Source organism: Canis lupus, chromosome 5 (genome assembly GCF_011100685.1).
Source record: "Canis lupus familiaris isolate Mischka breed German Shepherd chromosome 5, alternate assembly UU_Cfam_GSD_1.0, whole genome shotgun sequence".
NCBI lineage: Eukaryota > Metazoa > Chordata > Mammalia > Carnivora > Canidae > Canis > Canis lupus.
The window spans coordinates 50,743,699-50,756,318 of NC_049226.1; the positions used below are offsets into that span (position 1 = coordinate 50,743,699).

Genomic DNA, 12,620 nt, shown 5'->3' on the forward strand with positions numbered 1-12,620 from the left:
AACAAAAACTTGGCACAGAAACTGCAGGCCCTCAAAAAACAATGCCTATTATTAGCAGTACTCATATTGCTTCACCTTAACTTACCACATTTAAACACACACACACACATATAAACACAAGCACTTCCAAAATCTGTGCATCAAACCTAATAGAAAATCTCCACAGTAGTCTCTTCTGAAACTCTAAGATCTCTCCCTGACCAGGACAGAGACCACATAGAAAGGGTAGGTTTACATTTATAGTTGTATACCTTCAAAATTTTTGCCAAGAAAAAGTGAAAACAACTAACAAAGGACTTAATGGCATGGAAGTGTCTAATGCTGACTTTAGTGAAAGTCAATCTGTCTATTCACAATCTGAAAGGAATTCAGGAATTTAGATATGGTACTATCCACCCTCCTGAATTCAGAACCAAGCAGGAGAGGCCAGTTATTTAACATATAATTACATAAATACAATTTTCTCCAATGGGAAAAGTGCAGGGCACTATGAAGTCATGTAGGAGGGGCCAAGTTTACTCTGAGGGTCAGGAAAGGACTGTAAGTCCTGGACTGTAAGTGGAGGCCTGAGGGATCAATAATCGGTGTTGTCCAGTAAAGAGGGAGGGAGGAAGAGGGCAGGGTCCCAAACAGGGGGCAGCCACAACATCAAAGGAACACATGGTGCCTGTCAGCTCTGAGCCCAGCACCTTATTGGACACTTGACTCATCAGATTTTTGCCTCACAACAGTCCTGGTAAGAAGAAAATAAATTAAGTAACCGATGCACAGTTGCACTGCCAAAATTACTCACTAGTATAAGCAACTGTGGTTCCTTTCCCAGATGCTCCCTAGCAGATACCAGTTGCTTAATTTTTTTAAGTTCCTGTATGTATATATATGGTGAGATGTGCATACATGAGTAGCTGTGTCAGTGAGATTAGAAATCAATGAAGTTCTAGGTCTCAAACACTTTTATTAACTAAAAGAAAACAAAAATTAAAAAAAAAAACCCACATGGGTGTGTATGCCCCCCTCTAAGCTTTAATAAGGTACAGAAGACTCAAAGATGAGCTAGTAAATGATCTCCAGATCTTACCATGACTTGGAATGGCTAGTCTAGAAGGGTGCAGACTGTGTGCTTAGCAAGTGCCTGGCCTATAGAGAGAGCTCCATCACACAGTATGCGGTGTTATTACTGTTATTCCTCAAAGGTGGGCTTATCTCTGCCCTCACCCTGTTCCTTCCGGTTCAGGCTCTGTATGGACCTGGCTCCCAACCAGCAATCCAGAGGAACATCTAATCTGGTGGTCACGGCACATATCTTCACATATAACACAAATTAAACCATAGAACTCCTTAGGAAACAACAACATCACTCTGATCCTTGTGACCCCTGCCCCATCCCCCAAGGGCTGTGAGGAAGAAGAGAAGCTACTAAAGAGGTGGCATCATAACAACTTGTTGAGATGATACTGGGCATGGAGGAAGACACCTGGGTTCTGGATCCTTCCTCAAAGACAGAAACCACCATCTAAAGTTCCTCGAATGGCCTCCTCAGCTCTAACTAAGTGAGAGGTCGGGGAAACCAAGGGCCTGTGGTGTGGTATTATGGGGCCAGTTTGGACAGAACTAGTAAACACCCACCTCCTGTCCAGCCTGTCTTGACCTTCCTCCAAGCGTAGTGGCCTCAGGCCATGATCAACAAACATCGCCCCCAGTGTGCTAATTTTAGCCCAAGTTATAACAGTCAAAGCCCGAGTTCTTCCCTTTCCTGTGTTGTGACAAGACAAATGCCAGGCTCCCTCACCCCTGTGGTCCAACTTCTCTGTTAGCAGATAAAGGCAGAGATCTACATCCGTAAGGAGCAAGCACCTGCCTGGGCAGAGAAGTCTTATCCTGGGTGAGGCTCCCCAGGGAAGGGAGGGGGCATAGGAGGAGACTGAGGAGCTCTTCCATCACTCGCTCACCCTTTATGCATCCACTGACTTACTCACTCCCTCGACAAATGTTTATTTGGCACCTGCTACCGAACAGGCCCAGGGGGAGCTCCTGGGTCCACAGAAATGATTCAGACGAAGAGGCTGTGTTTCCTGGGGCACGGGGCAGAGGAGCCAGCGGTTACATAGTAAATCACACCAATAACTACAGGGGTAGGATCCGTGATGCATGCAGTGATGGGCATGTGAAGGCGGGCCCCGATCTTGTCCAGGAGTTTGAGGAACAATTCTCGGGGAAGCTGTGTTTAAGCTGAAACTTTAAGGATCACAAGGGCTGTGGGAAGAGAACTGACAAAGGGCATGGACTGGACAGGACGTGGCCTGACTGAACGACTGAGCTGTCATGTGGTGACACCGCATGGAGGGTGTGCAGATGAGTGTGGGAGCGGAGGCCAGAGGGACTGTAGGGGCCAGACATCAAGGTCTAGAGCCCTGCCAGGTGCTGAGAGAAGCAGTGAGGCACTGACGGGTTTCTACCAGGTCTCTGATTCTGCCCAGTGAGGCTAGTCTCTGCCCACGTGCAGTCTCTTTCAATCAACACATATATTTTTTAAGATTTTTATTTATTTATTCACAAGAGACACAGAGAGAGCAGAGACATAGGCAGAGGGAGAAGCAGGCTCCATGCAGGGAGCCCGATGTGGGACTCAATCCCAAAATCCCAGGATCACGACCTGAGCCAAAGGCAGACACTCAACCACTGAGCCACCCAGGTGTCCCATCAACAAATATTTCTTGACTGTGCATCTCCTTTGTGCCAACCAGTGTGTCACACAATGGGATGGGGCAGGGAATAAGACAAATCCTTGCATTGCCAGTGTGTATATTCTAGTAGGGGTGCCAGACACAGCACACAAGCTAAAGGGGGAGATAAGAAGCATGACAAGGAAGAGTGTAACTTTGGGGCAGGATGGGCAGAGAAGGTCTTTAAGGAGAGGACACTGGAACTGAGGCCTTCATCATAAGGAGACACATAGGCAGAGGGAGAGTGACCATGAAGGTCCGGAGCTGGCAAGGGGACCATCCACCTGTGCAAGTGCAGCTGAGCACAGAGCATGAGGAAGAGGGCCAGGCCGGTGAGGGAGGAGGCATCCAGAGGGCACGGGGCTTCCGTGGAGTGGGAACGTTACAGCGCCAAGCAGTGAGCTGCTGAGTGATGTGACCTCAGTTCCACGTTAGGAGCACTTAGGCTGCTGTGTGGAGAAGGGACAAGAAAAGGCAAGAGTGGAAGGGGTGAGATCTAGAAAGGGCTTCTGTGCTCTCTCTTGTCACCAGAAATAGCACGTTACACTTCATTATTAGCCAACTACTGACTGCATGACCCTGGGCAAGCAACTCAACTGTCCTCCTCCATAAACTAGCACCCCTACCTCACACTGGGCCGCTTCGAGGATTACGAACAGGTCACCACACCATGTGCAAAGGGCGTGGAAGAGCACTTAGCTGAGCTCCAAATGCATCCTGGCTATTCTTGTGATTCACCTCCTTTCCATCTCTGCTACAGGAGTCCAGGCTCCTCGTTTTTATCTGCCAGCACCTGTCCAGTGCTCATCACACGTGTGTAAATTAGGAGCTGCAAATTGTTGACAGAAGACCTAAACTGGCCCAGATATATTTTGCTCTTGATGCAGAGACTTCAAAACATGCGACTGTGAATGTCTTCAGGTCGTACACGCCCTCTTCGGTTTCCTAGGCCCCTCCCCACACCCTCTTGTCTCACACTTTCCTACCTGTGTACTGCCTCTACAGGCACTTAAGTCCGTGACCCCCAATAGACACTGAACTCCTAAACATGTGACTGGAATGTCTGTCACAAATGTAAGTGACACATAAATCACACATTTTCTCACTTTTCTTCATACAGTCATCACCATGTGTTCACTGAATACCTTCTAGGTCCTGGGAAATGCGAGAGAAAGAAAGACACAGAGTCTGCCTTAACTGAACTTATACCCCAGTGCCCATGGACGAGGATGCTGAAGGCTCCCGGGATGTAAAAGGTATAGTAATAGCCCATCATATTAGGGAACCTAAGCCTTCTACAGATTGTCTTATTCTGCTCTTATAACCCTATAGGGGTAGCTTGAACAAACAGGCTACTCTATTTTGCAGACAAATGGAGGGTCAAAGAAACTAAATTTACTGCCCAAAGTGACAGAGCTAATAAATGATGGATTTTGAATTCCCAACTCTTGTCATCAATAAAGGCATTGCAAGGGAGGAAAGGTTAACCACATTAGTGAGATAACCTATAAAGTTTTCTCCTTGCAATATGAGGATAAGAAAGGTGAAAAGGATACCTAGGCACCGCCCACATCACATGGGTAATATAACCTAGACTGGCTTAGGTGGTGGGAAAATCATGACAACGGGGCTGGTAGAGAATAAGAGACTTGGGCTCCCAACAGAGTGCTCACTAGGCTCCATGTGTCAGTGACACATCTGGAAACAGAAAACAGAAATCAGGGAACAGAATATGGCCCCTGTTTTGCCAGATATACGAAAGCATATTTCTTGTTAGGGTGATGAGATTTTGCCAGGAGGTGATACACCCCACAGCAGGTCTGCATGGCCCAGTGAGATCTGCTTCCAGAGGCCCCCTCCGTGGTATTCCCCAAGAAGACTTGGCATATCCAGGAGATCATCCCAGCTGCCTCCATGACAGCCTGTGAGTGCAGCAAGCCTACTCTCTGCTCCAGACATACAGAGGCCTGGAAAATCCACCATCATCCTAGAGAGACCCAGCAGCCTTACCAATCCTAAAGATGCCCTTTCTGGATGTCAGTACTACTAGCGGTTTCTTGGCCAACATTTAATTTAAATCTGTGATTCTTAACCAAAGGGATGCTGCCTCCCAGGAAACAGCTGACAATGTCTGGAGATATTTCTGGTTTTCCTTGGGGAGGTGGGGGGTAAAGGGATGTGCCTACTGGTATCTAGTATGCAGATGCCAAGGATGGTGCTAAATACCCTACAGTGCACAACAGAACAGCCCCAGAAAAAATAATTTTTTGGTTCAAAATGTCAAGAGTGCCAAGGTTAAGAAACTCTGATTTAGATGTCTAAAATATTTACTGAGGAATGACTACATGCTCAGCCTTGTGCTAAGCTCTGCAAATACAAAGGCAAAAAGGATAAGTCCTTTTTCTCAAGAGGTTCAGAGTCTAGTGGGAGAGATGACCATGTAAAGAAATAATTGTCAGTGTGATGGGAATTAAAGCAACCACAGTCTAATGTTGGGCTTAGAAGCAAGGGAGTTATGGGCTCAAATGCTGGCTCTGCCCTTTATTTACTACTGTATGATCTTGGCCAGGTCATTTAATCCTTCGATTTCTTCTGACACTGAATAGAAAATTATGATATGATTTCTACTCCTTCACCTACTCTTCTTACTACTATTACAACTTCTGCTAGAGATCTACTACTACTGCTCCACCAGCACGATCACCACTGCTATTACTGCTGCTGATGCTAGAGGGGCAGAGAACCAGAGAGCCAGGAGACATGAAGGGCTGGGAAGTAGAGATGGTATAGCTCCTAAAATGGACCCTTAAAGAAAAAAGGTGTGTTTCTTTGCCATCCATGGAAAGAGACTGTGGCAAAAGCCTCCATGGATCATGCAGACCAATGGTATCATATTAAGGATGGTTTGATACAGAAGCCATCTGCCTTCCTGGAGGATCTCATAGAAAGTATCTCTCTCTGGACTGCCATGTGAGAAAGAAGGAAGCTATCTCACTTAAACAACCAGTAATACTATAATCTAATAATACAAAAGTATAGAAGTTGGTTGGATAGACCAGCTAAGAAAAGGTCATTACTAGCAGAGAAAACAGTACATGCCAAAATACAGAGTTGAAAGAGAATCAAGGGATCACTCTTTGGATCCCACCTACCAGGAGAGTGATGCACAGAGATGGGAGTGTCAGGGAGGAGTGGGATTACTGTGGGCCTCATAGGCCACACTAGGGAGTGGAGACTTAAATCCTCAAATCACTGAAGGATTTCAAACAGGTGAGGAATATCAGATCTGCATTCAAAGACAAAGGTTAGAGGTGGGATGGAGTATCAGCTGGGTGGGGGGTAGAGGAGTGAGGAGTGTAAGGTGAGATGTAGAAGAAGTTGGGGGAAAGGCAGGGAGGATGGCTGGAGCCAAGGAGCCCAGTGAGGAGGGTAAGAGATCCCAGAGAGACTGAAGAAGCAACATCATAATTTCTGCCCATCATTTAGGTAACAGCAGTAGATATAGAAGGTATGGCATATCAAGGCTTGTGGTTTGGGTAACTGATGACAGTTCCTTTACCATGATAAGAAACACAGAAAGAAAAGCACTTTATTTCAGGGAAAAATCACTTGGGGTGGAGAAGCCTACTAGCCAGCAGGTGAAGATGTCTGGTGATAAGCTTGGTCCTCAGTCTGGAGCTCAGGAGTGCAGCTCAAGTCATCTGCATGGTGGAACCATCAGTGGGTATTTAAATCATGGGAAGGTATGGCATTTCATTGCACTCTGATGGGACCAAGGCATCTGACAAACTGTATTTAGGTCACCTCCATTATGAAAGAAAGTCCATTGCCTCCTCTACATGTTTATGAGCCAAGATACTTAAAAAAAAAAAAATTAAGCTCACAAGCTGGAGAATAGAGGCAAATGGGCAAGTTTCAAAACAGAAGAAGGTCTAGAAGACAGGAGCTTCTCAGAAACAATTCTCTTCTCAGACCACTTCTATTCCTGATGGAATCGTGATCTGGCCCAAAAAGTTTGCATGCAGGATCCATGAACATAATCTGACATCTGCAAAAGCCATTCTCCTCTTCAAATAGGATATAAAATGTCTCACCACCCTGGAACTTTGTACCAAAAAGACATGAGACAAATCCCTTTTTGACGCCAACCTTTAGGGTGGTTTGCACAAAAATGTAGCCCAGGGAACATTGAGATTGGGTTTTCAAGGCCCCTGGAGCAATGCTTTGTTTTAAATAGAAGTGGGCATGGCCACTGCTTTGAAAGATCTGCCTGGGGCTCCAGTTATCACAGGGCAGAAAAAGCCATGCAATTATTTTCTCCCCAATTATGGCTAATTCTCTGCAAGTTAATTCTTGGCTTTTCTAAAATGGGACCAGAAAATTAGCTCGTCATGTGCAAGACTGAAGACACTGGGCCCAGCAGCTTCTGGCCTGGGGTTATTCCTCATTACTTCTTAAGGAGTGAGGAAGGGGCCAGAAGTGGGGTTTTGACTTAGGCACCTTTTAGTCAAGTGAAGAGGGAAAAAAAAAGTCTTCCTTTGGCTCCAAAACAGGATCATGCAGCTAAAAAACTTATTGGACACAGCTCAGGCAAGGGTGTTGGATGGAAAGAATCAAAGAAAGAACTATGGGCTGAGTTCGGAGGGTGTGATGAAACGTGTACCTGTTGTCACTCACTTATTACCCCAGATCTCCCAGGCAGTGTAGATTTAAACCAGACAGTCCTGTGGCCCAGCCCAACCGATGTTGGCCTTTTTTTTAACCTATTAGCACTCAGTCAAAATTGTGTGCAAGTGTGTGCACACACACGCGTGTGCATGGGTGCATGTGTGTGTCTGCCGGATGAAGACAGGGAAGGGACATCTGGAAGAGGACGAGATGGACCGTCATGGGGTAGAGGCAGGGGCAAGGGAGCAGACTTCACTGGCCATTACTTCAGCCAAGAAAAGGCAACGTCCAGATTCCTTGATTATTTGCAACTGGAGGGTGGTGTTTTCAAGTCTGTTCTGATCAAATCCCCAGACTTAATCGTTTTCAGACAAGAAAAGCAATGGCACCAAGTGAACTGAATTGACTGGGAAGATGGAAACTCACCCATTGGAAAAAGCCAAGAGGAGAAGCTGCCGAAGCATAAAGTGATTATTCCACTCCTCCGAAGATCTCTACTTTTGCACATCGTTGAAACCTCTACGTGTATATTTGGGTATGTACAGTTACTATCTTTTAACCTCCAAGTTTCTAAGGTAGTTTAAAAAAAAAAAAGTTATTGAAATTAACTTGATCAGAGCCACCAGAGGACTCACTCTTCTCAAAGTCTATTCGAGGTCACCTATGCACCCATGTCACCTCTCTTCAATCCTTGGCCTTTGAGGAGACCACCCACTAGAGGGTGTGGCATTCTCAGCTTCCATGAAAGTGAAGAGTCAGCTGCCACATGAGATTAGTCACAGGGTGACCTGCCACTCAGCACACCTGTGGAGTGCTCCTAGACCAGAGCAGCCCTCCCGGCCCCGCCAGAGGAAGGTGCACAGGAGGAGTGCCAGGGTCTCACCCTTTCCTGCAGCAGTGACTAAGGGCCAAGATTTTTTCCCCGAGTTCCAGAGAACAGAACAGGCATAAGTGAGAAGGATCTTAACCCCCTCCCCTTTTTATATTGAAAAAGCCTCTAATTCTGCTGAGGAGTCCACTGAGGACTTGCCAGTACTAAAAGATGCCACCAGAGACTCCAGAGTGGGAGGCCTTGGCTCAGATCTCAGCCATGACCTTGGGGACAGCTGCCTCCCTCTCTGGGCCTCAGTTATTTCATCTGAAAAATGGAGCAAGAGCTGTACAAGTTTAGATGAGAGAATCCAGGTAAAGCATTCTATACCATGACCCCTAGGTCTCCAGCAATCAGCATTTGCTCATAATATTTGGAAAGTACTTTGGAAGCTCAAAAGAGCTGTTCAGACATCAGCTCACAAGTCTTGCGAGCACCCTTCTGGTCCCTGTGCATTTATAGGCAATGCTGTCCACACACTGACAGTTAATTATAATCTGTATTGAGGTATCTTCCAACCACGAAGTAGAACAGGATGGTGATGGAGCACTTGGCTCTGGAGGCAGACGATCTCAGTCCAAATGCTAGCTCTATCTCTTATTGGCTGGATGACTTTGGGCAAGTCATTTAATCATCATGAGCCTTAGCTTCTCTAAGAAGAATAAGGCTTAAACTCTCACTAAAGGTGTGCATGTTCCTTGCCATCATTAATAAAGTCCCATGTAATTATCAAGACTAGAAAATGTTACGTGATCCCTGTAGAATCACCTACAGGACACACAGAATCATAAAATTACAGAGGCAGAAACGACCACCAGCCAGGTAATACCTGGCCTAGGAGCCATTATCCGCACACCCACACACAACTGGCAAACATCAGAGCTGGTTGCCCTTTCTCACTTAACTGAGATTGGCTTCCTCCACTCTGTTCCAGACAGTAATTTCCAGTCAATAAGAACCGGCATGCGAGCTAATCTATTTGCTCTTTCCAATCCAGTCCCATCATCTGATATGAGAGAAGAGAAAGCAGAAGGCCACTGAGATCTAAGTGACCTGCCATGAGTCTCACATCCAGTGACATCCTGGCCCAGAATGTGTATCACCTAACTCTTCGTACGGGGTCAGCTCCATCTCTGTCTCTCTGGGTTGCCAACACATTTTCAGGGTGATGGTGGAAGGTATACTTTGACATCTGCCTGGGCACCGGCCTTGGGGCCACCCAGAGGGACCACCGCACGTAGCGAATTCTTTATAATCTTACAGCAAGCCCCCTCCTGTGGCAGGTGAAGGAGGAGGAGTGGGGAAAATTATCTCTTTCAAATGCTTTGACTGATGATGTGGAGATCAATAGGCATTCCTGGCCATGTTTGGTCCTCAGGAGCATGAATGTTAGAAATCCTCCCAGTCCACAGAACCTGAACTGAAACTTCTGCTAACAGCAAAGTGAGTCACTTCAACTGAGGATGGGAATGTGAGGCGACTGACCCTCACCCTGGCCACCCCCTGTCTCACTGGCCCATGAGTAAAGCAGCAGCTATGCAGCCCATGCCACCAGATCAGCAGTAGCCTGAGGCCATCTGTTTCTACCCGGCAGGCAGAAGCCCAGCATGCACTGGTTCCAACTGGATTTCTGTGGGGAGGAAAGCAGAGAGGGCCCCAGCTGCTGTCACCAGACAAGGAGGCGCCTTCTCCTCACCTCTGTCCTGGGCGCCCTCCATGGACCTGAGTTCCCAGCTGTCTTGCGGCTAGAGACTCTCTTTGCCTGACTCAGAATACTAAGTGTGTCCTACCTCCAAAGGCAGAATTAAAAACAATTTTTTTTTGTTGTTTATTCATATCTGTGATAGGGAGAGGAGGGTAGAGTAAAAAAAAAAAAAAAAAAAAAGATTTATTCTCTTTTGCAGGTGGTACCATCTGTTAAGATTTTTACTTCCCTCCATTCCACAACATGCCTGGCATCCTAAAAGGGCTTTGAAACAAAATAATAATCGTGATAATAATAGCCAAGCCTGTATCAGCACTGCCTGACTGGGTTTCCAGAACTGCAGGCAACCGTACTCCTCTTCTCAATGCCCATCTCCTACAGGGCAATTTGGGATTGCCACGATAATTCCCATGCATTCATTCAGCATGTATTTAGGGGGGCCAGTGGTTTTGGAGACACAGTTCCAGGCACTGGGGAGAGGAGGGCAAGTCCCTGCCTACATCTGAGAGAGTCAGACAAAAAAGTAAACAATACTTCCAGAGAAAAGTAAGTGCTTTGGGGACAAAAACGTGAACTTTCGGAGAGGCCTGCTTGGGACACAGGCCAGAGAAGGCCTCCCTAAGGAGGTAACTTGTGAAGTGAGACCACTGGATGAGAATTAGGAACACACCACCTCATTTGGGTATCAAGGCATATTGTGTTATTTTTTTTTAGTCCTGAATTCATGCTATTTTTGTTACTGTAATACTGTTATTTCAGACATCACTCAGCAATTTCTCATGTCCTTCCTGACTTTTCCCAACCCACTCCTCTCTCCTTCCTCTTCCTTGGCATGCCCATCCTGGACCCCCTACTGACAAGGCCTCCGGACCCCTCTTTGCCACTCAGTTGAGGTTACTCCCCCTAGGATGAGCAGGGAGAGGAGTAAAACCCGCTGGAATTGTGAGCTGAAGACTATGACAGAGGAAGTGTGCCCCAGGAGGTGGTGCTGGGAGCTCCAGCAGGGTAGGGGTGGCAGGGTTAATCATTCTCCATGTTAGAGACAAAGGCTCTGCAGGGAGCCCAGACAGAGGGAACAGACTCTAAGAGAAGTACCACCAGCAGCACCCAGAGCAAAGCTTCCTAACATATGCCTACATTTTTGTATTTGACGCGCATTACATTTCTCTGGTTAAAAAAAAAAAAAAACAAGAATTGTAAACACTCTTACACTAGTATTCCTTGGCTTTATGTAAAATAAACACTTAAAACTCCATTTCATCATCTTGCTCCAATACCACTCCAAGGACAAGGAGTCTGCTGATTTTCTGAAAAAATGGAAAGAGGCAGAGGAAAAGAATTTCAGTCCAACGGAAAACAGAGAGTCAAAGAACTCAAGGCTGAAGAGAGCTGCATGTTCAGGGATTTTAAGGATGTAGATATGGCTGGACAATAGTGAGAGAGAGAGAGAGAGAGAGACAGAAGGCAGGAGATGAAGAGATGAAGTGAATGAATGAGCCAGAGGTCAGAATCATGACCGCAGTGAAAACTCCAACATGAAGATATGTAGTGAACCACACGTGTGCATGTGCGCACGCACACACACACACACACACACACACAACATAGCGGAAAGAAAGCCAGGTGTGTCACTGGGAGAGTAAGCAGAAAGCTCATTGCTGTCATCTCTTTTACACATTAGGTGCCTGCTGCCTTCCAACAGGCCCAGTGTTAAGGGACAGTGCATCTATGTATCAGATGAGTAGGATGGGGCAGCATATCCACCTCCAATGTTCAAAAGCTTAAAAAAAAGAGTATAGAAATGTGCAAGAATTCTTCATGGTACATGAGAACAGTTACAAAAACTGTGAAATCTAATGTAACTGCTTTGAGCCAGCAGAATTGTGCCATTTTAATCAAATTTAACAACCTCATCCAAATAATCTTTGTTTCTCAGGCATGTTCATTGAACTGTACTGTATAAACTTTTACTTCTTAGGGCCTCATACAGGCATACCTCGTTTTTATTATGCTTCTCAAATACCAGTTTTTTTGAGAAACTGAAGGTTTATGGCTACCCTGCTGAACAAGTCTATTGGTACCATTTTTCCAACAGCAATGCATCTCTGTGTTGCATTTTGGTAATTCTTTCAATATTTCAAATTTTTTCATTATATTTGCTCTGGTGATCTGTGATCAGTGATTAGGACTTGCTGAAAGCTCAGATGATGCTTAGCATTTTTTAGCAATAAAGTATTTTTTAATTAAGGTATTACACTGTATTTTTAGACATATTGCTACTGGACATTTAACAGACTACAGTGTAGTGTAAACATAACTTTTATATGCACTGAAAAACCAAAAAGTTCATCTCACTTACTTCCTCATGATATTGGCTTTATTACAGTGGTCTAGAACTCAACCCGTGGTATCCCTGAGGTGCTGGCATATGCCAGACATTGTGCTACATGCTTTATATATGATTTGCACTTTTTTTTTTTTTTCCCTCATGAGACTACTGTAAGGAAAGGAATATCAATCTCATTTTATGGGTGACGAAATTAAAATGCAAAGATCTTAAATTCCCATAGCCAATAAATGATAGAGTCCAAATTTGAACCTAGGTCTCTCTGGTTCTAAAACTCATATTCTTTCCAATACAGCAAATGCCTTT

The 12,620-nt window shown here is 45.5% G+C and overlaps 1 protein-coding gene and 1 long non-coding RNA gene across 19 annotated transcripts in view; one reads left to right on the forward strand and one right to left on the reverse strand.

Moving 5' to 3' along the window:
- The window catches only part of FGGY (FGGY carbohydrate kinase domain containing), a 414,792-nt gene that overhangs the window by 274,956 nt on the left and 127,216 nt on the right, over positions 1-12,620 (reverse strand). The gene's annotated exons all lie outside the window — the stretch shown is intronic.
- LOC111095941 lies at positions 3,861-10,084 on the forward strand. Its single transcript, XR_005359698.1, has 3 exons — positions 3,861-3,979; positions 7,762-7,926; positions 9,260-10,084. It is a non-coding gene; the product is annotated as an uncharacterized LOC111095941 (long non-coding RNA).